The sequence below is a fragment of the Salvelinus alpinus genome, chromosome 7, assembly GCF_045679555.1.
Source record: "Salvelinus alpinus chromosome 7, SLU_Salpinus.1, whole genome shotgun sequence".
NCBI classification, from domain to species: domain Eukaryota; kingdom Metazoa; phylum Chordata; class Actinopteri; order Salmoniformes; family Salmonidae; genus Salvelinus; species Salvelinus alpinus.
In genome coordinates, this window is record NC_092092.1 from 56,261,291 (window position 1) to 56,282,319 (window position 21,029).

At 41.0% G+C, this 21,029-nt stretch overlaps 13 non-coding genes across 13 annotated transcripts; all 13 read right to left on the bottom strand.

Moving 5' to 3' along the window:
* Positions 1 to 903: 903 nt before the first annotated feature.
* On the bottom strand, positions 904 to 976 carry trnaa-agc (transfer RNA alanine (anticodon AGC)). Its single transcript has one exon. It is a non-coding gene; the product is annotated as a tRNA-Ala (tRNA).
* Positions 977 to 2,503: 1,527 nt separating this feature from the next.
* On the bottom strand, positions 2,504 to 2,576 carry trnaa-agc (transfer RNA alanine (anticodon AGC)). The gene has a single exon. It is a non-coding gene; the product is annotated as a tRNA-Ala (tRNA).
* A 1,527-nt stretch (positions 2,577 to 4,103) lies between these two features.
* trnaa-agc (transfer RNA alanine (anticodon AGC)) lies at positions 4,104 to 4,176 on the bottom strand. The gene has a single exon. It is a non-coding gene; the product is annotated as a tRNA-Ala (tRNA).
* A 1,527-nt stretch (positions 4,177 to 5,703) lies between these two features.
* On the bottom strand, positions 5,704 to 5,776 carry trnaa-agc (transfer RNA alanine (anticodon AGC)). The gene has a single exon. It is a non-coding gene; the product is annotated as a tRNA-Ala (tRNA).
* A 1,527-nt stretch (positions 5,777 to 7,303) lies between these two features.
* trnaa-agc (transfer RNA alanine (anticodon AGC)) lies at positions 7,304 to 7,376 on the bottom strand. The gene has a single exon. It is a non-coding gene; the product is annotated as a tRNA-Ala (tRNA).
* A 1,527-nt stretch (positions 7,377 to 8,903) lies between these two features.
* trnaa-agc (transfer RNA alanine (anticodon AGC)) lies at positions 8,904 to 8,976 on the bottom strand. Its single transcript has one exon. It is a non-coding gene; the product is annotated as a tRNA-Ala (tRNA).
* Positions 8,977 to 10,503: 1,527 nt separating this feature from the next.
* Positions 10,504 to 10,576, bottom strand: trnaa-agc (transfer RNA alanine (anticodon AGC)). Its single transcript has one exon. It is a non-coding gene; the product is annotated as a tRNA-Ala (tRNA).
* A 1,527-nt stretch (positions 10,577 to 12,103) lies between these two features.
* On the bottom strand, positions 12,104 to 12,176 carry trnaa-agc (transfer RNA alanine (anticodon AGC)). Its single transcript has one exon. It is a non-coding gene; the product is annotated as a tRNA-Ala (tRNA).
* Positions 12,177 to 13,703: 1,527 nt separating this feature from the next.
* On the bottom strand, positions 13,704 to 13,776 carry trnaa-agc (transfer RNA alanine (anticodon AGC)). The gene has a single exon. It is a non-coding gene; the product is annotated as a tRNA-Ala (tRNA).
* A 1,527-nt stretch (positions 13,777 to 15,303) lies between these two features.
* Positions 15,304 to 15,376, bottom strand: trnaa-agc (transfer RNA alanine (anticodon AGC)). Its single transcript has one exon. It is a non-coding gene; the product is annotated as a tRNA-Ala (tRNA).
* A 1,527-nt stretch (positions 15,377 to 16,903) lies between these two features.
* On the bottom strand, positions 16,904 to 16,976 carry trnaa-agc (transfer RNA alanine (anticodon AGC)). Its single transcript has one exon. It is a non-coding gene; the product is annotated as a tRNA-Ala (tRNA).
* A 1,527-nt stretch (positions 16,977 to 18,503) lies between these two features.
* On the bottom strand, positions 18,504 to 18,576 carry trnaa-agc (transfer RNA alanine (anticodon AGC)). Its single transcript has one exon. It is a non-coding gene; the product is annotated as a tRNA-Ala (tRNA).
* A 1,527-nt stretch (positions 18,577 to 20,103) lies between these two features.
* Positions 20,104 to 20,176, bottom strand: trnaa-agc (transfer RNA alanine (anticodon AGC)). The gene has a single exon. It is a non-coding gene; the product is annotated as a tRNA-Ala (tRNA).
* Positions 20,177 to 21,029: the final 853 nt, after the last annotated feature.

Consider the following 21,029-nt stretch of genomic DNA (forward strand, 5'->3'; position numbering starts at 1 on the left):
TAATTTGGTATTGTTCGGCATGTTTACCTGCCTAAGTACCTTAGATCGCAAGCCCATAATTAGTCAATAGGGCTGACTGGCTAGCTACTAGTACTGTTAGCTAGCCAGATAGCCACAAAGCATTGTTAGCTAGCTACTGTAACCACGAAGAATTGACATCTATCTTGCATAATATTAGTTTTAGGTCATTTTTTCCTGTTTAACTATCTGGCTAGCTAAATTGTTACGATTCACATATGTAGCTGATAATTATGAAGTCCAATGTTCGCTTTGTGTATATCTTGTTTCGTCTATTGTTACCATTGTCCTGGCTGGAAGGAGGTTCAGTGAATGGGGCGGTGAAGCGTGAGGTAATACAGTAGGGGTTGTGCGAGTGCTTCTTAAATGTATTGTTTTATGTATTCTCCCCACTCTCGTCCTCACAAGAACATACTCAAGAGAACGTACTGGAGAAAACATTCGGAGCATGAGTGTGGAGCATGGTAGGTAGTATGTTTGGAGAAACACCCCTAGAGTTTGAGAGTTACAAGCCTCCACTCACCCAGTAATTTTTGAACTGTCCCTAAATAATCCTACTAAAACACTGCATGAGAAATATGTCATGGACTCAAAACAATTGAAAGTACAGAGTATAAAACAGTACTTAGCCTAATATATTATTAACAGCCACGATAGCAGCGTCTACCGATAGGCCTATTTTTAATTAAAATTTCAACTCGTCACCACGCTCTACCTTCCACTGGTGTTTCCCAACTGTAGTCCTCGGGTACCCCCAACAATACACATTTACATTTTAGAGCCAGACAAGCACACTTGTTTCAATTTGGTAACTAATCCTTCGATTAGTTAAATCAGTCCAGAGCTACAACAACAATGTGTGCTGATTGAACCAAACTAAATAATTGGAGGATGCGGGCATCGATCCCGCTACCTCTCGCATGCTAAGCGAGCGCTCTACCATTTGAGCTAATCCCCCTGTGCCTCCAATAAGAAGTATGAAATCTCAAGGACCGCACTGCCAAATCCCTCGTCAACTAGAAAGGATACTTTTTTTTTTAAGTATGCTTGCTTCAGCTGTCTAAATGTATTTTTCATGGTAGTTCAGTAACGGTTGAAGCAGTGACTGCAGTAAGCCTAGTGGTGGAAATAGTTGTATGGTTAGTGAGTTTTGGGTGTATGATAGCAGAAAAACCTGTGAGTCTGGACTTCCCCCTGCTGGCTGTCTGTGGAATAACATCAGGATCAGATGATCGTGGGGATATGCATGTTAGTCGCCCGAACACGGTCACTGTTTTCCTGTCTTTTGTCGTTCTTATGCTCACTGCGTCTCAGTGGATCGGTCCAAGGCCTTTCTACTGTAAGCAGAGGAGAGGACAGCCTTCCAGTAGAATAGATAGAGTCACAGCTCCCAACATTTACTAACAAATGAACAGCTACAGATATTTAGCTTGCACTTGTATGTGCTAGAGAACTGTGCTACATACCAGTTATTTTCAATATGTATAAATATAGAGATAGAAATACATGTATGACTCCTGTTATTTTTGTTTTACCTTGTAATAAAGCACTTAAGTGGTGATCTCTCTTAATGGTTCATGAGTAATTTGGTATTGTTCGGCATGTTTACCTGCCTAAGTACCTTAGATCGCAAGCCCATAATTAGTCAATAGGGCTGACTGGCTAGCTACTAGTACTGTTAGCTAGCCAGATAGCCACAAAGCATTGTTAGCTAGCTACTGTAACCACGAAGAATTGACATCTATCTTGCATAATATTAGTTTTAGGTCATTTTTTCCTGTTTAACTATCTGGCTAGCTAAATTGTTACGATTCACATATGTAGCTGATAATTATGAAGTCCAATGTTCGCTTTGTGTATATCTTGTTTCGTCTATTGTTACCATTGTCCTGGCTGGAAGGAGGTTCAGTGAATGGGGCGGTGAAGCGTGAGGTAATACAGTAGGGGTTGTGCGAGTGCTTCTTAAATGTATTGTTTTATGTATTCTCCCCACTCTCGTCCTCACAAGAACATACTCAAGAGAACGTACTGGAGAAAACATTCGGAGCATGAGTGTGGAGCATGGTAGGTAGTATGTTTGGAGAAACACCCCTAGAGTTTGAGAGTTACAAGCCTCCACTCACCCAGTAATTTTTGAACTGTCCCTAAATAATCCTACTAAAACACTGCATGAGAAATATGTCATGGACTCAAAACAATTGAAAGTACAGAGTATAAAACAGTACTTAGCCTAATATATTATTAACAGCCACGATAGCAGCGTCTACCGATAGGCCTATTTTTAATTAAAATTTCAACTCGTCACCACGCTCTACCTTCCACTGGTGTTTCCCAACTGTAGTCCTCGGGTACCCCCAACAATACACATTTACATTTTAGAGCCAGACAAGCACACTTGTTTCAATTTGGTAACTAATCCTTCGATTAGTTAAATCAGTCCAGAGCTACAACAACAATGTGTGCTGATTGAACCAAACTAAATAATTGGAGGATGCGGGCATCGATCCCGCTACCTCTCGCATGCTAAGCGAGCGCTCTACCATTTGAGCTAATCCCCCTGTGCCTCCAATAAGAAGTATGAAATCTCAAGGACCGCACTGCCAAATCCCTCGTCAACTAGAAAGGATACTTTTTTTTTTAAGTATGCTTGCTTCAGCTGTCTAAATGTATTTTTCATGGTAGTTCAGTAACGGTTGAAGCAGTGACTGCAGTAAGCCTAGTGGTGGAAATAGTTGTATGGTTAGTGAGTTTTGGGTGTATGATAGCAGAAAAACCTGTGAGTCTGGACTTCCCCCTGCTGGCTGTCTGTGGAATAACATCAGGATCAGATGATCGTGGGGATATGCATGTTAGTCGCCCGAACACGGTCACTGTTTTCCTGTCTTTTGTCGTTCTTATGCTCACTGCGTCTCAGTGGATCGGTCCAAGGCCTTTCTACTGTAAGCAGAGGAGAGGACAGCCTTCCAGTAGAATAGATAGAGTCACAGCTCCCAACATTTACTAACAAATGAACAGCTACAGATATTTAGCTTGCACTTGTATGTGCTAGAGAACTGTGCTACATACCAGTTATTTTCAATATGTATAAATATAGAGATAGAAATACATGTATGACTCCTGTTATTTTTGTTTTACCTTGTAATAAAGCACTTAAGTGGTGATCTCTCTTAATGGTTCATGAGTAATTTGGTATTGTTCGGCATGTTTACCTGCCTAAGTACCTTAGATCGCAAGCCCATAATTAGTCAATAGGGCTGACTGGCTAGCTACTAGTACTGTTAGCTAGCCAGATAGCCACAAAGCATTGTTAGCTAGCTACTGTAACCACGAAGAATTGACATCTATCTTGCATAATATTAGTTTTAGGTCATTTTTTCCTGTTTAACTATCTGGCTAGCTAAATTGTTACGATTCACATATGTAGCTGATAATTATGAAGTCCAATGTTCGCTTTGTGTATATCTTGTTTCGTCTATTGTTGCCATTGTCCTGGCTGGAAGGAGGTTCAGTGAATGGGGCGGTGAAGCGTGAGGTAATACAGTAGGGGTTGTGCGAGTGCTTCTTAAATGTATTGTTTTATGTATTCTCCCCACTCTCGTCCTCACAAGAACATACTCAAGAGAACGTACTGGAGAAAACATTCGGAGCATGAGTGTGGAGCATGGTAGGTAGTATGTTTGGAGAAACACCCCTAGAGTTTGAGAGTTACAAGCCTCCACTCACCCAGTAATTTTTGAACTGTCCCTAAATAATCCTACTAAAACACTGCATGAGAAATATGTCATGGACTCAAAACAATTGAAAGTACAGAGTATAAAACAGTACTTAGCCTAATATATTATTAACAGCCACGATAGCAGCGTCTACCGATAGGCCTATTTTTAATTAAAATTTCAACTCGTCACCACGCTCTACCTTCCACTGGTGTTTCCCAACTGTAGTCCTCGGGTACCCCCAACAATACACATTTACATTTTAGAGCCAGACAAGCACACTTGTTTCAATTTGGTAACTAATCCTTCGATTAGTTAAATCAGTCCAGAGCTACAACAACAATGTGTGCTGATTGAACCAAACTAAATAATTGGAGGATGCGGGCATCGATCCCGCTACCTCTCGCATGCTAAGCGAGCGCTCTACCATTTGAGCTAATCCCCCTGTGCCTCCAATAAGAAGTATGAAATCTCAAGGACCGCACTGCCAAATCCCTCGTCAACTAGAAAGGATACTTTTTTTTTTAAGTATGCTTGCTTCAGCTGTCTAAATGTATTTTTCATGGTAGTTCAGTAACGGTTGAAGCAGTGACTGCAGTAAGCCTAGTGGTGGAAATAGTTGTATGGTTAGTGAGTTTTGGGTGTATGATAGCAGAAAAACCTGTGAGTCTGGACTTCCCCCTGCTGGCTGTCTGTGGAATAACATCAGGATCAGATGATCGTGGGGATATGCATGTTAGTCGCCCGAACACGGTCACTGTTTTCCTGTCTTTTGTCGTTCTTATGCTCACTGCGTCTCAGTGGATCGGTCCAAGGCCTTTCTACTGTAAGCAGAGGAGAGGACAGCCTTCCAGTAGAATAGATAGAGTCACAGCTCCCAACATTTACTAACAAATGAACAGCTACAGATATTTAGCTTGCACTTGTATGTGCTAGAGAACTGTGCTACATACCAGTTATTTTCAATATGTATAAATATAGAGATAGAAATACATGTATGACTCCTGTTATTTTTGTTTTACCTTGTAATAAAGCACTTAAGTGGTGATCTCTCTTAATGGTTCATGAGTAATTTGGTATTGTTCGGCATGTTTACCTGCCTAAGTACCTTAGATCGCAAGCCCATAATTAGTCAATAGGGCTGACTGGCTAGCTACTAGTACTGTTAGCTAGCCAGATAGCCACAAAGCATTGTTAGCTAGCTACTGTAACCACGAAGAATTGACATCTATCTTGCATAATATTAGTTTTAGGTCATTTTTTCCTGTTTAACTATCTGGCTAGCTAAATTGTTACGATTCACATATGTAGCTGATAATTATGAAGTCCAATGTTCGCTTTGTGTATATCTTGTTTCGTCTATTGTTGCCATTGTCCTGGCTGGAAGGAGGTTCAGTGAATGGGGCGGTGAAGCGTGAGGTAATACAGTAGGGGTTGTGCGAGTGCTTCTTAAATGTATTGTTTTATGTATTCTCCCCACTCTCGTCCTCACAAGAACATACTCAAGAGAACGTACTGGAGAAAACATTCGGAGCATGAGTGTGGAGCATGGTAGGTAGTATGTTTGGAGAAACACCCCTAGAGTTTGAGAGTTACAAGCCTCCACTCACCCAGTAATTTTTGAACTGTCCCTAAATAATCCTACTAAAACACTGCATGAGAAATATGTCATGGACTCAAAACAATTGAAAGTACAGAGTATAAAACAGTACTTAGCCTAATATATTATTAACAGCCACGATAGCAGCGTCTACCGATAGGCCTATTTTTAATTAAAATTTCAACTCGTCACCACGCTCTACCTTCCACTGGTGTTTCCCAACTGTAGTCCTCGGGTACCCCCAACAATACACATTTACATTTTAGAGCCAGACAAGCACACTTGTTTCAATTTGGTAACTAATCCTTCGATTAGTTAAATCAGTCCAGAGCTACAACAACAATGTGTGCTGATTGAACCAAACTAAATAATTGGAGGATGCGGGCATCGATCCCGCTACCTCTCGCATGCTAAGCGAGCGCTCTACCATTTGAGCTAATCCCCCTGTGCCTCCAATAAGAAGTATGAAATCTCAAGGACCGCACTGCCAAATCCCTCGTCAACTAGAAAGGATACTTTTTTTTTTAAGTATGCTTGCTTCAGCTGTCTAAATGTATTTTTCATGGTAGTTCAGTAACGGTTGAAGCAGTGACTGCAGTAAGCCTAGTGGTGGAAATAGTTGTATGGTTAGTGAGTTTTGGGTGTATGATAGCAGAAAAACCTGTGAGTCTGGACTTCCCCCTGCTGGCTGTCTGTGGAATAACATCAGGATCAGATGATCGTGGGGATATGCATGTTAGTCGCCCGAACACGGTCACTGTTTTCCTGTCTTTTGTCGTTCTTATGCTCACTGCGTCTCAGTGGATCGGTCCAAGGCCTTTCTACTGTAAGCAGAGGAGAGGACAGCCTTCCAGTAGAATAGATAGAGTCACAGCTCCCAACATTTACTAACAAATGAACAGCTACAGATATTTAGCTTGCACTTGTATGTGCTAGAGAACTGTGCTACATACCAGTTATTTTCAATATGTATAAATATAGAGATAGAAATACATGTATGACTCCTGTTATTTTTGTTTTACCTTGTAATAAAGCACTTAAGTGGTGATCTCTCTTAATGGTTCATGAGTAATTTGGTATTGTTCGGCATGTTTACCTGCCTAAGTACCTTAGATCGCAAGCCCATAATTAGTCAATAGGGCTGACTGGCTAGCTACTAGTACTGTTAGCTAGCCAGATAGCCACAAAGCATTGTTAGCTAGCTACTGTAACCACGAAGAATTGACATCTATCTTGCATAATATTAGTTTTAGGTCATTTTTTCCTGTTTAACTATCTGGCTAGCTAAATTGTTACGATTCACATATGTAGCTGATAATTATGAAGTCCAATGTTCGCTTTGTGTATATCTTGTTTCGTCTATTGTTGCCATTGTCCTGGCTGGAAGGAGGTTCAGTGAATGGGGCGGTGAAGCGTGAGGTAATACAGTAGGGGTTGTGCGAGTGCTTCTTAAATGTATTGTTTTATGTATTCTCCCCACTCTCGTCCTCACAAGAACATACTCAAGAGAACGTACTGGAGAAAACATTCGGAGCATGAGTGTGGAGCATGGTAGGTAGTATGTTTGGAGAAACACCCCTAGAGTTTGAGAGTTACAAGCCTCCACTCACCCAGTAATTTTTGAACTGTCCCTAAATAATCCTACTAAAACACTGCATGAGAAATATGTCATGGACTCAAAACAATTGAAAGTACAGAGTATAAAACAGTACTTAGCCTAATATATTATTAACAGCCACGATAGCAGCGTCTACCGATAGGCCTATTTTTAATTAAAATTTCAACTCGTCACCACGCTCTACCTTCCACTGGTGTTTCCCAACTGTAGTCCTCGGGTACCCCCAACAATACACATTTACATTTTAGAGCCAGACAAGCACACTTGTTTCAATTTGGTAACTAATCCTTCGATTAGTTAAATCAGTCCAGAGCTACAACAACAATGTGTGCTGATTGAACCAAACTAAATAATTGGAGGATGCGGGCATCGATCCCGCTACCTCTCGCATGCTAAGCGAGCGCTCTACCATTTGAGCTAATCCCCCTGTGCCTCCAATAAGAAGTATGAAATCTCAAGGACCGCACTGCCAAATCCCTCGTCAACTAGAAAGGATACTTTTTTTTTTAAGTATGCTTGCTTCAGCTGTCTAAATGTATTTTTCATGGTAGTTCAGTAACGGTTGAAGCAGTGACTGCAGTAAGCCTAGTGGTGGAAATAGTTGTATGGTTAGTGAGTTTTGGGTGTATGATAGCAGAAAAACCTGTGAGTCTGGACTTCCCCCTGCTGGCTGTCTGTGGAATAACATCAGGATCAGATGATCGTGGGGATATGCATGTTAGTCGCCCGAACACGGTCACTGTTTTCCTGTCTTTTGTCGTTCTTATGCTCACTGCGTCTCAGTGGATCGGTCCAAGGCCTTTCTACTGTAAGCAGAGGAGAGGACAGCCTTCCAGTAGAATAGATAGAGTCACAGCTCCCAACATTTACTAACAAATGAACAGCTACAGATATTTAGCTTGCACTTGTATGTGCTAGAGAACTGTGCTACATACCAGTTATTTTCAATATGTATAAATATAGAGATAGAAATACATGTATGACTCCTGTTATTTTTGTTTTACCTTGTAATAAAGCACTTAAGTGGTGATCTCTCTTAATGGTTCATGAGTAATTTGGTATTGTTCGGCATGTTTACCTGCCTAAGTACCTTAGATCGCAAGCCCATAATTAGTCAATAGGGCTGACTGGCTAGCTACTAGTACTGTTAGCTAGCCAGATAGCCACAAAGCATTGTTAGCTAGCTACTGTAACCACGAAGAATTGACATCTATCTTGCATAATATTAGTTTTAGGTCATTTTTTCCTGTTTAACTATCTGGCTAGCTAAATTGTTACGATTCACATATGTAGCTGATAATTATGAAGTCCAATGTTCGCTTTGTGTATATCTTGTTTCGTCTATTGTTGCCATTGTCCTGGCTGGAAGGAGGTTCAGTGAATGGGGCGGTGAAGCGTGAGGTAATACAGTAGGGGTTGTGCGAGTGCTTCTTAAATGTATTGTTTTATGTATTCTCCCCACTCTCGTCCTCACAAGAACATACTCAAGAGAACGTACTGGAGAAAACATTCGGAGCATGAGTGTGGAGCATGGTAGGTAGTATGTTTGGAGAAACACCCCTAGAGTTTGAGAGTTACAAGCCTCCACTCACCCAGTAATTTTTGAACTGTCCCTAAATAATCCTACTAAAACACTGCATGAGAAATATGTCATGGACTCAAAACAATTGAAAGTACAGAGTATAAAACAGTACTTAGCCTAATATATTATTAACAGCCACGATAGCAGCGTCTACCGATAGGCCTATTTTTAATTAAAATTTCAACTCGTCACCACGCTCTACCTTCCACTGGTGTTTCCCAACTGTAGTCCTCGGGTACCCCCAACAATACACATTTACATTTTAGAGCCAGACAAGCACACTTGTTTCAATTTGGTAACTAATCCTTCGATTAGTTAAATCAGTCCAGAGCTACAACAACAATGTGTGCTGATTGAACCAAACTAAATAATTGGAGGATGCGGGCATCGATCCCGCTACCTCTCGCATGCTAAGCGAGCGCTCTACCATTTGAGCTAATCCCCCTGTGCCTCCAATAAGAAGTATGAAATCTCAAGGACCGCACTGCCAAATCCCTCGTCAACTAGAAAGGATACTTTTTTTTTTAAGTATGCTTGCTTCAGCTGTCTAAATGTATTTTTCATGGTAGTTCAGTAACGGTTGAAGCAGTGACTGCAGTAAGCCTAGTGGTGGAAATAGTTGTATGGTTAGTGAGTTTTGGGTGTATGATAGCAGAAAAACCTGTGAGTCTGGACTTCCCCCTGCTGGCTGTCTGTGGAATAACATCAGGATCAGATGATCGTGGGGATATGCATGTTAGTCGCCCGAACACGGTCACTGTTTTCCTGTCTTTTGTCGTTCTTATGCTCACTGCGTCTCAGTGGATCGGTCCAAGGCCTTTCTACTGTAAGCAGAGGAGAGGACAGCCTTCCAGTAGAATAGATAGAGTCACAGCTCCCAACATTTACTAACAAATGAACAGCTACAGATATTTAGCTTGCACTTGTATGTGCTAGAGAACTGTGCTACATACCAGTTATTTTCAATATGTATAAATATAGAGATAGAAATACATGTATGACTCCTGTTATTTTTGTTTTACCTTGTAATAAAGCACTTAAGTGGTGATCTCTCTTAATGGTTCATGAGTAATTTGGTATTGTTCGGCATGTTTACCTGCCTAAGTACCTTAGATCGCAAGCCCATAATTAGTCAATAGGGCTGACTGGCTAGCTACTAGTACTGTTAGCTAGCCAGATAGCCACAAAGCATTGTTAGCTAGCTACTGTAACCACGAAGAATTGACATCTATCTTGCATAATATTAGTTTTAGGTCATTTTTTCCTGTTTAACTATCTGGCTAGCTAAATTGTTACGATTCACATATGTAGCTGATAATTATGAAGTCCAATGTTCGCTTTGTGTATATCTTGTTTCGTCTATTGTTGCCATTGTCCTGGCTGGAAGGAGGTTCAGTGAATGGGGCGGTGAAGCGTGAGGTAATACAGTAGGGGTTGTGCGAGTGCTTCTTAAATGTATTGTTTTATGTATTCTCCCCACTCTCGTCCTCACAAGAACATACTCAAGAGAACGTACTGGAGAAAACATTCGGAGCATGAGTGTGGAGCATGGTAGGTAGTATGTTTGGAGAAACACCCCTAGAGTTTGAGAGTTACAAGCCTCCACTCACCCAGTAATTTTTGAACTGTCCCTAAATAATCCTACTAAAACACTGCATGAGAAATATGTCATGGACTCAAAACAATTAAAAGTACAGAGTATAAAACAGTACTTAGCCTAATATATTATTAACAGCCACGATAGCAGCGTCTACCGATAGGCCTATTTTTAATTAAAATTTCAACTCGTCACCACGCTCTACCTTCCACTGGTGTTTCCCAACTGTAGTCCTCGGGTACCCCCAACAATACACATTTACATTTTAGAGCCAGACAAGCACACTTGTTTCAATTTGGTAACTAATCCTTCGATTAGTTAAATCAGTCCAGAGCTACAACAACAATGTGTGCTGATTGAACCAAACTAAATAATTGGAGGATGCGGGCATCGATCCCGCTACCTCTCGCATGCTAAGCGAGCGCTCTACCATTTGAGCTAATCCCCCTGTGCCTCCAATAAGAAGTATGAAATCTCAAGGACCGCACTGCCAAATCCCTCGTCAACTAGAAAGGATACTTTTTTTTTTAAGTATGCTTGCTTCAGCTGTCTAAATGTATTTTTCATGGTAGTTCAGTAACGGTTGAAGCAGTGACTGCAGTAAGCCTAGTGGTGGAAATAGTTGTATGGTTAGTGAGTTTTGGGTGTATGATAGCAGAAAAACCTGTGAGTCTGGACTTCCCCCTGCTGGCTGTCTGTGGAATAACATCAGGATCAGATGATCGTGGGGATATGCATGTTAGTCGCCCGAACACGGTCACTGTTTTCCTGTCTTTTGTCGTTCTTATGCTCACTGCGTCTCAGTGGATCGGTCCAAGGCCTTTCTACTGTAAGCAGAGGAGAGGACAGCCTTCCAGTAGAATAGATAGAGTCACAGCTCCCAACATTTACTAACAAATGAACAGCTACAGATATTTAGCTTGCACTTGTATGTGCTAGAGAACTGTGCTACATACCAGTTATTTTCAATATGTATAAATATAGAGATAGAAATACATGTATGACTCCTGTTATTTTTGTTTTACCTTGTAATAAAGCACTTAAGTGGTGATCTCTCTTAATGGTTCATGAGTAATTTGGTATTGTTCGGCATGTTTACCTGCCTAAGTACCTTAGATCGCAAGCCCATAATTAGTCAATAGGGCTGACTGGCTAGCTACTAGTACTGTTAGCTAGCCAGATAGCCACAAAGCATTGTTAGCTAGCTACTGTAACCACGAAGAATTGACATCTATCTTGCATAATATTAGTTTTAGGTCATTTTTTCCTGTTTAACTATCTGGCTAGCTAAATTGTTACGATTCACATATGTAGCTGATAATTATGAAGTCCAATGTTCGCTTTGTGTATATCTTGTTTCGTCTATTGTTGCCATTGTCCTGGCTGGAAGGAGGTTCAGTGAATGGGGCGGTGAAGCGTGAGGTAATACAGTAGGGGTTGTGCGAGTGCTTCTTAAATGTATTGTTTTATGTATTCTCCCCACTCTCGTCCTCACAAGAACATACTCAAGAGAACGTACTGGAGAAAACATTCGGAGCATGAGTGTGGAGCATGGTAGGTAGTATGTTTGGAGAAACACCCCTAGAGTTTGAGAGTTACAAGCCTCCACTCACCCAGTAATTTTTGAACTGTCCCTAAATAATCCTACTAAAACACTGCATGAGAAATATGTCATGGACTCAAAACAATTAAAAGTACAGAGTATAAAACAGTACTTAGCCTAATATATTATTAACAGCCACGATAGCAGCGTCTACCGATAGGCCTATTTTTAATTAAAATTTCAACTCGTCACCACGCTCTACCTTCCACTGGTGTTTCCCAACTGTAGTCCTCGGGTACCCCCAACAATACACATTTACATTTTAGAGCCAGACAAGCACACTTGTTTCAATTTGGTAACTAATCCTTCGATTAGTTAAATCAGTCCAGAGCTACAACAACAATGTGTGCTGATTGAACCAAACTAAATAATTGGAGGATGCGGGCATCGATCCCGCTACCTCTCGCATGCTAAGCGAGCGCTCTACCATTTGAGCTAATCCCCCTGTGCCTCCAATAAGAAGTATGAAATCTCAAGGACCGCACTGCCAAATCCCTCGTCAACTAGAAAGGATACTTTTTTTTTTAAGTATGCTTGCTTCAGCTGTCTAAATGTATTTTTCATGGTAGTTCAGTAACGGTTGAAGCAGTGACTGCAGTAAGCCTAGTGGTGGAAATAGTTGTATGGTTAGTGAGTTTTGGGTGTATGATAGCAGAAAAACCTGTGAGTCTGGACTTCCCCCTGCTGGCTGTCTGTGGAATAACATCAGGATCAGATGATCGTGGGGATATGCATGTTAGTCGCCCGAACACGGTCACTGTTTTCCTGTCTTTTGTCGTTCTTATGCTCACTGCGTCTCAGTGGATCGGTCCAAGGCCTTTCTACTGTAAGCAGAGGAGAGGACAGCCTTCCAGTAGAATAGATAGAGTCACAGCTCCCAACATTTACTAACAAATGAACAGCTACAGATATTTAGCTTGCACTTGTATGTGCTAGAGAACTGTGCTACATACCAGTTATTTTCAATATGTATAAATATAGAGATAGAAATACATGTATGACTCCTGTTATTTTTGTTTTACCTTGTAATAAAGCACTTAAGTGGTGATCTCTCTTAATGGTTCATGAGTAATTTGGTATTGTTCGGCATGTTTACCTGCCTAAGTACCTTAGATCGCAAGCCCATAATTAGTCAATAGGGCTGACTGGCTAGCTACTAGTACTGTTAGCTAGCCAGATAGCCACAAAGCATTGTTAGCTAGCTACTGTAACCACGAAGAATTGACATCTATCTTGCATAATATTAGTTTTAGGTCATTTTTTCCTGTTTAACTATCTGGCTAGCTAAATTGTTACGATTCACATATGTAGCTGATAATTATGAAGTCCAATGTTCGCTTTGTGTATATCTTGTTTCGTCTATTGTTGCCATTGTCCTGGCTGGAAGGAGGTTCAGTGAATGGGGCGGTGAAGCGTGAGGTAATACAGTAGGGGTTGTGCGAGTGCTTCTTAAATGTATTGTTTTATGTATTCTCCCCACTCTCGTCCTCACAAGAACATACTCAAGAGAACGTACTGGAGAAAACATTCGGAGCATGAGTGTGGAGCATGGTAGGTAGTATGTTTGGAGAAACACCCCTAGAGTTTGAGAGTTACAAGCCTCCACTCACCCAGTAATTTTTGAACTGTCCCTAAATAATCCTACTAAAACACTGCATGAGAAATATGTCATGGACTCAAAACAATTGAAAGTACAGAGTATAAAACAGTACTTAGCCTAATATATTATTAACAGCCACGATAGCAGCGTCTACCGATAGGCCTATTTTTAATTAAAATTTCAACTCGTCACCACGCTCTACCTTCCACTGGTGTTTCCCAACTGTAGTCCTCGGGTACCCCCAACAATACACATTTACATTTTAGAGCCAGACAAGCACACTTGTTTCAATTTGGTAACTAATCCTTCGATTAGTTAAATCAGTCCAGAGCTACAACAACAATGTGTGCTGATTGAACCAAACTAAATAATTGGAGGATGCGGGCATCGATCCCGCTACCTCTCGCATGCTAAGCGAGCGCTCTACCATTTGAGCTAATCCCCCTGTGCCTCCAATAAGAAGTATGAAATCTCAAGGACCGCACTGCCAAATCCCTCGTCAACTAGAAAGGATACTTTTTTTTTTAAGTATGCTTGCTTCAGCTGTCTAAATGTATTTTTCATGGTAGTTCAGTAACGGTTGAAGCAGTGACTGCAGTAAGCCTAGTGGTGGAAATAGTTGTATGGTTAGTGAGTTTTGGGTGTATGATAGCAGAAAAACCTGTGAGTCTGGACTTCCCCCTGCTGGCTGTCTGTGGAATAACATCAGGATCAGATGATCGTGGGGATATGCATGTTAGTCGCCCGAACACGGTCACTGTTTTCCTGTCTTTTGTCGTTCTTATGCTCACTGCGTCTCAGTGGATCGGTCCAAGGCCTTTCTACTGTAAGCAGAGGAGAGGACAGCCTTCCAGTAGAATAGATAGAGTCACAGCTCCCAACATTTACTAACAAATGAACAGCTACAGATATTTAGCTTGCACTTGTATGTGCTAGAGAACTGTGCTACATACCAGTTATTTTCAATATGTATAAATATAGAGATAGAAATACATGTATGACTCCTGTTATTTTTGTTTTACCTTGTAATAAAGCACTTAAGTGGTGATCTCTCTTAATGGTTCATGAGTAATTTGGTATTGTTCGGCATGTTTACCTGCCTAAGTACCTTAGATCGCAAGCCCATAATTAGTCAATAGGGCTGACTGGCTAGCTACTAGTACTGTTAGCTAGCCAGATAGCCACAAAGCATTGTTAGCTAGCTACTGTAACCACGAAGAATTGACATCTATCTTGCATAATATTAGTTTTAGGTCATTTTTTCCTGTTTAACTATCTGGCTAGCTAAATTGTTACGATTCACATATGTAGCTGATAATTATGAAGTCCAATGTTCGCTTTGTGTATATCTTGTTTCGTCTATTGTTGCCATTGTCCTGGCTGGAAGGAGGTTCAGTGAATGGGGCGGTGAAGCGTGAGGTAATACAGTAGGGGTTGTGCGAGTGCTTCTTAAATGTATTGTTTTATGTATTCTCCCCACTCTCGTCCTCACAAGAACATACTCAAGAGAACGTACTGGAGAAAACATTCGGAGCATGAGTGTGGAGCATGGTAGGTAGTATGTTTGGAGAAACACCCCTAGAGTTTGAGAGTTACAAGCCTCCACTCACCCAGTAATTTTTGAACTGTCCCTAAATAATCCTACTAAAACACTGCATGAGAAATATGTCATGGACTCAAAACAATTGAAAGTACAGAGTATAAAACAGTACTTAGCCTAATATATTATTAACAGCCACGATAGCAGCGTCTACCGATAGGCCTATTTTTAATTAAAATTTCAACTCGTCACCACGCTCTACCTTCCACTGGTGTTTCCCAACTGTAGTCCTCGGGTACCCCCAACAATACACATTTACATTTTAGAGCCAGACAAGCACACTTGTTTCAATTTGGTAACTAATCCTTCGATTAGTTAAATCAGTCCAGAGCTACAACAACAATGTGTGCTGATTGAACCAAACTAAATAATTGGAGGATGCGGGCATCGATCCCGCTACCTCTCGCATGCTAAGCGAGCGCTCTACCATTTGAGCTAATCCCCCTGTGCCTCCAATAAGAAGTATGAAATCTCAAGGACCGCACTGCCAAATCCCTCGTCAACTAGAAAGGATACTTTTTTTTTTAAGTATGCTTGCTTCAGCTGTCTAAATGTATTTTTCATGGTAGTTCAGTAACGGTTGAAGCAGTGACTGCAGTAAGCCTAGTGGTGGAAATAGTTGTATGGTTAGTGAGTTTTGGGTGTATGATAGCAGAAAAACCTGTGAGTCTGGACTTCCCCCTGCTGGCTGTCTGTGGAATAACATCAGGATCAGATGATCGTGGGGATATGCATGTTAGTCGCCCGAACACGGTCACTGTTTTCCTGTCTTTTGTCGTTCTTATGCTCACTGCGTCTCAGTGGATCGGTCCAAGGCCTTTCTACTGTAAGCAGAGGAGAGGACAGCCTTCCAGTAGAATAGATAGAGTCACAGCTCCCAACATTTACTAACAAATGAACAGCTACAGATATTTAGCTTGCACTTGTATGTGCTAGAGAACTGTGCTACATACCAGTTATTTTCAATATGTATAAATATAGAGATAGAAATACATGTATGACTCCTGTTATTTTTGTTTTACCTTGTAATAAAGCACTTAAGTGGTGATCTCTCTTAATGGTTCATGAGTAATTTGGTATTGTTCGGCATGTTTACCTGCCTAAGTACCTTAGATCGCAAGCCCATAATTAGTCAATAGGGCTGACTGGCTAGCTACTAGTACTGTTAGCTAGCCAGATAGCCACAAAGCATTGTTAGCTAGCTACTGTAACCACGAAGAATTGACATCTATCTTGCATAATATTAGTTTTAGGTCATTTTTTCCTGTTTAACTATCTGGCTAGCTAAATTGTTACGATTCACATATGTAGCTGATAATTATGAAGTCCAATGTTCGCTTTGTGTATATCTTGTTTCGTCTATTGTTGCCATTGTCCTGGCTGGAAGGAGGTTCAGTGAATGGGGCGGTGAAGCGTGAGGTAATACAGTAGGGGTTGTGCGAGTGCTTCTTAAATGTATTGTTTTATGTATTCTCCCCACTCTCGTCCTCACAAGAACATACTCAAGAGAACGTACTGGAGAAAACATTCGGAGCATGAGTGTGGAGCATGGTAGGTAGTATGTTTGGAGAAACACCCCTAGAGTTTGAGAGTTACAAGCCTCCACTCACCCAGTAATTTTTGAACTGTCCCTAAATAATCCTACTAAAACACTGCATGAGAAATATGTCATGGACTCAAAACAATTGAAAGTACAGAGTATAAAACAGTACTTAGCCTAATATATTATTAACAGCCACGATAGCAGCGTCTACCGATAGGCCTATTTTTAATTAAAATTTCAACTCGTCACCACGCTCTACCTTCCACTGGTGTTTCCCAACTGTAGTCCTCGGGTACCCCCAACAATACACATTTACATTTTAGAGCCAGACAAGCACACTTGTTTCAATTTGGTAACTAATCCTTCGATTAGTTAAATCAGTCCAGAGCTACAACAACAATGTGTGCTGATTGAACCAAACTAAATAATTGGAGGATGCGGGCATCGATCCCGCTACCTCTCGCATGCTAAGCGAGCGCTCTACCATTTGAGCTAATCCCCCTGTGCCTCCAATAAGAAGTATGAAATCTCAAGGACCGCACTGCCAAATCCCTCGTCAACTAGAAAGGATACTTTTTTTTTTAAGTATGCTTGCTTCAGCTGTCTAAATGTATTTTTCATGGTAGTTCAGTAACGGTTGAAGCAGTGACTGCAGTAAGCCTAGTGGTGGAAATAGTTGTATGGTTAGTGAGTTTTGGGTGTATGATAGCAGAAAAACCTGTGAGTCTGGACTTCCCCCTGCTGGCTGTCTGTGGAATAACATCAGGATCAGATGATCGTGGGGATATGCATGTTAGTCGCCCGAACACGGTCACTGTTTTCCTGTCTTTTGTCGTTCTTATGCTCACTGCGTCTCAGTGGATCGGTCCAAGGCCTTTCTACTGTAAGCAGAGGAGAGGACAGCCTTCCAGTAGAATAGATAGAGTCACAGCTCCCAACATTTACTAACAAATGAACAGCTACAGATATTTAGCTTGCACTTGTATGTGCTAGAGAACTGTGCTACATACCAGTTATTTTCAATATGTATAAATATAGAGATAGAAATACATGTATGACTCCTGTTATTTTTGTTTTACCTTGTAATAAAGCACTTAAGTGGTGATCTCTCTTAATGGTTCATGAGTAATTTGGTATTGTTCGGCATGTTTACCTGCCTAAGTACCTTAGATCGCAAGCCCATAATTAGTCAATAGGGCTGACTGGCTAGCTACTAGTACTGTTAGCTAGCCAGATAGCCACAAAGCATTGTTAGCTAGCTACTGTAACCACGAAGAATTGACATCTATCTTGCATAATATTAGTTTTAGGTCATTTTTTCCTGTTTAACTATCTGGCTAGCTAAATTGTTACGATTCACATATGTAGCTGATAATTATGAAGTCCAATGTTCGCTTTGTGTATATCTTGTTTCGTCTATTGTTGCCATTGTCCTGGCTGGAAGGAGGTTCAGTGAATGGGGCGGTGAAGCGTGAGGTAATACAGTAGGGGTTGTGCGAGTGCTTCTTAAATGTATTGTTTTATGTATTCTCCCCACTCTCGTCCTCACAAGAACATACTCAAGAGAACGTACTGGAGAAAACATTCGGAGCATGAGTGTGGAGCATGGTAGGTAGTATGTTTGGAGAAACACCCCTAGAGTTTGAGAGTTACAAGCCTCCACTCACCCAGTAATTTTTGAACTGTCCCTAAATAATCCTACTAAAACACTGCATGAGAAATATGTCATGGACTCAAAACAATTGAAAGTACAGAGTATAAAACAGTACTTAGCCTAATATATTATTAACAGCCACGATAGCAGCGTCTACCGATAGGCCTATTTTTAATTAAAATTTCAACTCGTCACCACGCTCTACCTTCCACTGGTGTTTCCCAACTGTAGTCCTCGGGTACCCCCAACAATACACATTTACATTTTAGAGCCAGACAAGCACACTTGTTTCAATTTGGTAACTAATCCTTCGATTAGTTAAATCAGTCCAGAGCTACAACAACAATGTGTGCTGATTGAACCAAACTAAATAATTGGAGGATGCGGGCATCGATCCCGCTACCTCTCGCATGCTAAGCGAGCGCTCTACCATTTGAGCTAATCCCCCTGTGCCTCCAATAAGAAGTATGAAATCTCAAGGACCGCACTGCCAAATCCCTCGTCAACTAGAAAGGATACTTTTTTTTTTAAGTATGCTTGCTTCAGCTGTCTAAATGTATTTTTCATGGTAGTTCAGTAACGGTTGAAGCAGTGACTGCAGTAAGCCTAGTGGTGGAAATAGTTGTATGGTTAGTGAGTTTTGGGTGTATGATAGCAGAAAAACCTGTGAGTCTGGACTTCCCCCTGCTGGCTGTCTGTGGAATAACATCAGGATCAGATGATCGTGGGGATATGCATGTTAGTCGCCCGAACACGGTCACTGTTTTCCTGTCTTTTGTCGTTCTTATGCTCACTGCGTCTCAGTGGATCGGTCCAAGGCCTTTCTACTGTAAGCAGAGGAGAGGACAGCCTTCCAGTAGAATAGATAGAGTCACAGCTCCCAACATTTACTAACAAATGAACAGCTACAGATATTTAGCTTGCACTTGTATGTGCTAGAGAACTGTGCTACATACCAGTTATTTTCAATATGTATAAATATAGAGATAGAAATACATGTATGACTCCTGTTATTTTTGTTTTACCTTGTAATAAAGCACTTAAGTGGTGATCTCTCTTAATGGTTCATGAGTAATTTGGTATTGTTCGGCATGTTTACCTGCCTAAGTACCTTAGATCGCAAGCCCATAATTAGTCAATAGGGCTGACTGGCTAGCTACTAGTACTGTTAGCTAGCCAGATAGCCACAAAGCATTGTTAGCTAGCTACTGTAACCACGAAGAATTGACATCTATCTTGCATAATATTAGTTTTAGGTCATTTTTTCCTGTTTAACTATCTGGCTAGCTAAATTGTTACGATTCACATATGTAGCTGATAATTATGAAGTCCAATGTTCGCTTTGTGTATATCTTGTTTCGTCTATTGTTGCCATTGTCCTGGCTGGAAGGAGGTTCAGTGAATGGGGCGGTGAAGCGTGAGGTAATACAGTAGGGGTTGTGCGAGTGCTTCTTAAATGTATTGTTTTATGTATTCTCCCCACTCTCGTCCTCACAAGAACATACTCAAGAGAACGTACTGGAGAAAACATTCGGAGCATGAGTGTGGAGCATGGTAGGTAGTATGTTTGGAGAAACACCCCTAGAGTTTGAGAGTTACAAGCCTCCACTCACCCAGTAATTTTTGAACTGTCCCTAAATAATCCTACTAAAACACTGCATGAGAAATATGTCATGGACTCAAAACAATTGAAAGTACAGAGTATAAAACAGTACTTAGCCTAATATATTATTAACAGCCACGATAGCAGCGTCTACCGATAGGCCTATTTTTAATTAAAATTTCAACTCGTCACCACGCTCTACCTTCCACTGGTGTTTCCCAACTGTAGTCCTCGGGTACCCCCAACAATACACATTTACATTTTAGAGCCAGACAAGCACACTTGTTTCAATTTGGTAACTAATCCTTCGATTAGTTAAATCAGTCCAGAGCTACAACAACAATGTGTGCTGATTGAACCAAACTAAATAATTGGAGGATGCGGGCATCGATCCCGCTACCTCTCGCATGCTAAGCGAGCGCTCTACCATTTGAGCTAATCCCCCTGTGCCTCCAATAAGAAGTATGAAATCTCAAGGACCGCACTGCCAAATCCCTCGTCAACTAGAAAGGATACTTTTTTTTTTAAGTATGCTTGCTTCAGCTGTCTAAAAGTATTTTTCATGGTAGTTCAGTAACGGTTGAAGCAGTGACTGCAGTAAGCCTAGTGGTGGAAATAGTTGTATGGTTAGTGAGTTTTGGGTGTATGATAGCAGAAAAACCTGTGAGTCTGGACTTCCCCCTGCTGGCTGTCTGTGGAATAACATCAGGATCAGATGATCGTGGGGATATGCATGTTAGTCGCCCGAACACGGTCACTGTTTTCCTGTCTTTTGTCGTTCTTATGCTCACTGCGTCTCAGTGGATCGGTCCAAGGCCTTTCTACTGTAAGCAGAGGAGACGACAGCCTTCCAGTAGAATAGATAGAGTCACAGCTCCCAACATTTACTAACAAATGAACAGCTACAGATATTTAGCTTGCACTTGTATGTGCTAGAGAACTGTGCTACATACCAGTTATTTTCAATATGTATAAATATAGAGATAGAAATACATGTATGACTCCTGTTATTTTTGTTTTACCTTGTAATAAAGCACTTAAGTGGTGATCTCTCTTAATGGTTCATGAGTAATTTGGTATTGTTCGGCATGTTTACCTGCCTAAGTACCTTAGATCGCAAGCCCATAATTAGTCAATAGGGCTGACTGGCTAGCTACTAGTACTGTTAGCTAGCCAGATAGCCACAAAGCATTGTTAGCTAGCTACTGTAACCACGAAGAATTGACATCTATCTTGCATAATATTAGTTTTAGGTCATTTTTTCCTGTTTAACTATCTGGCTAGCTAAATTGTTACGA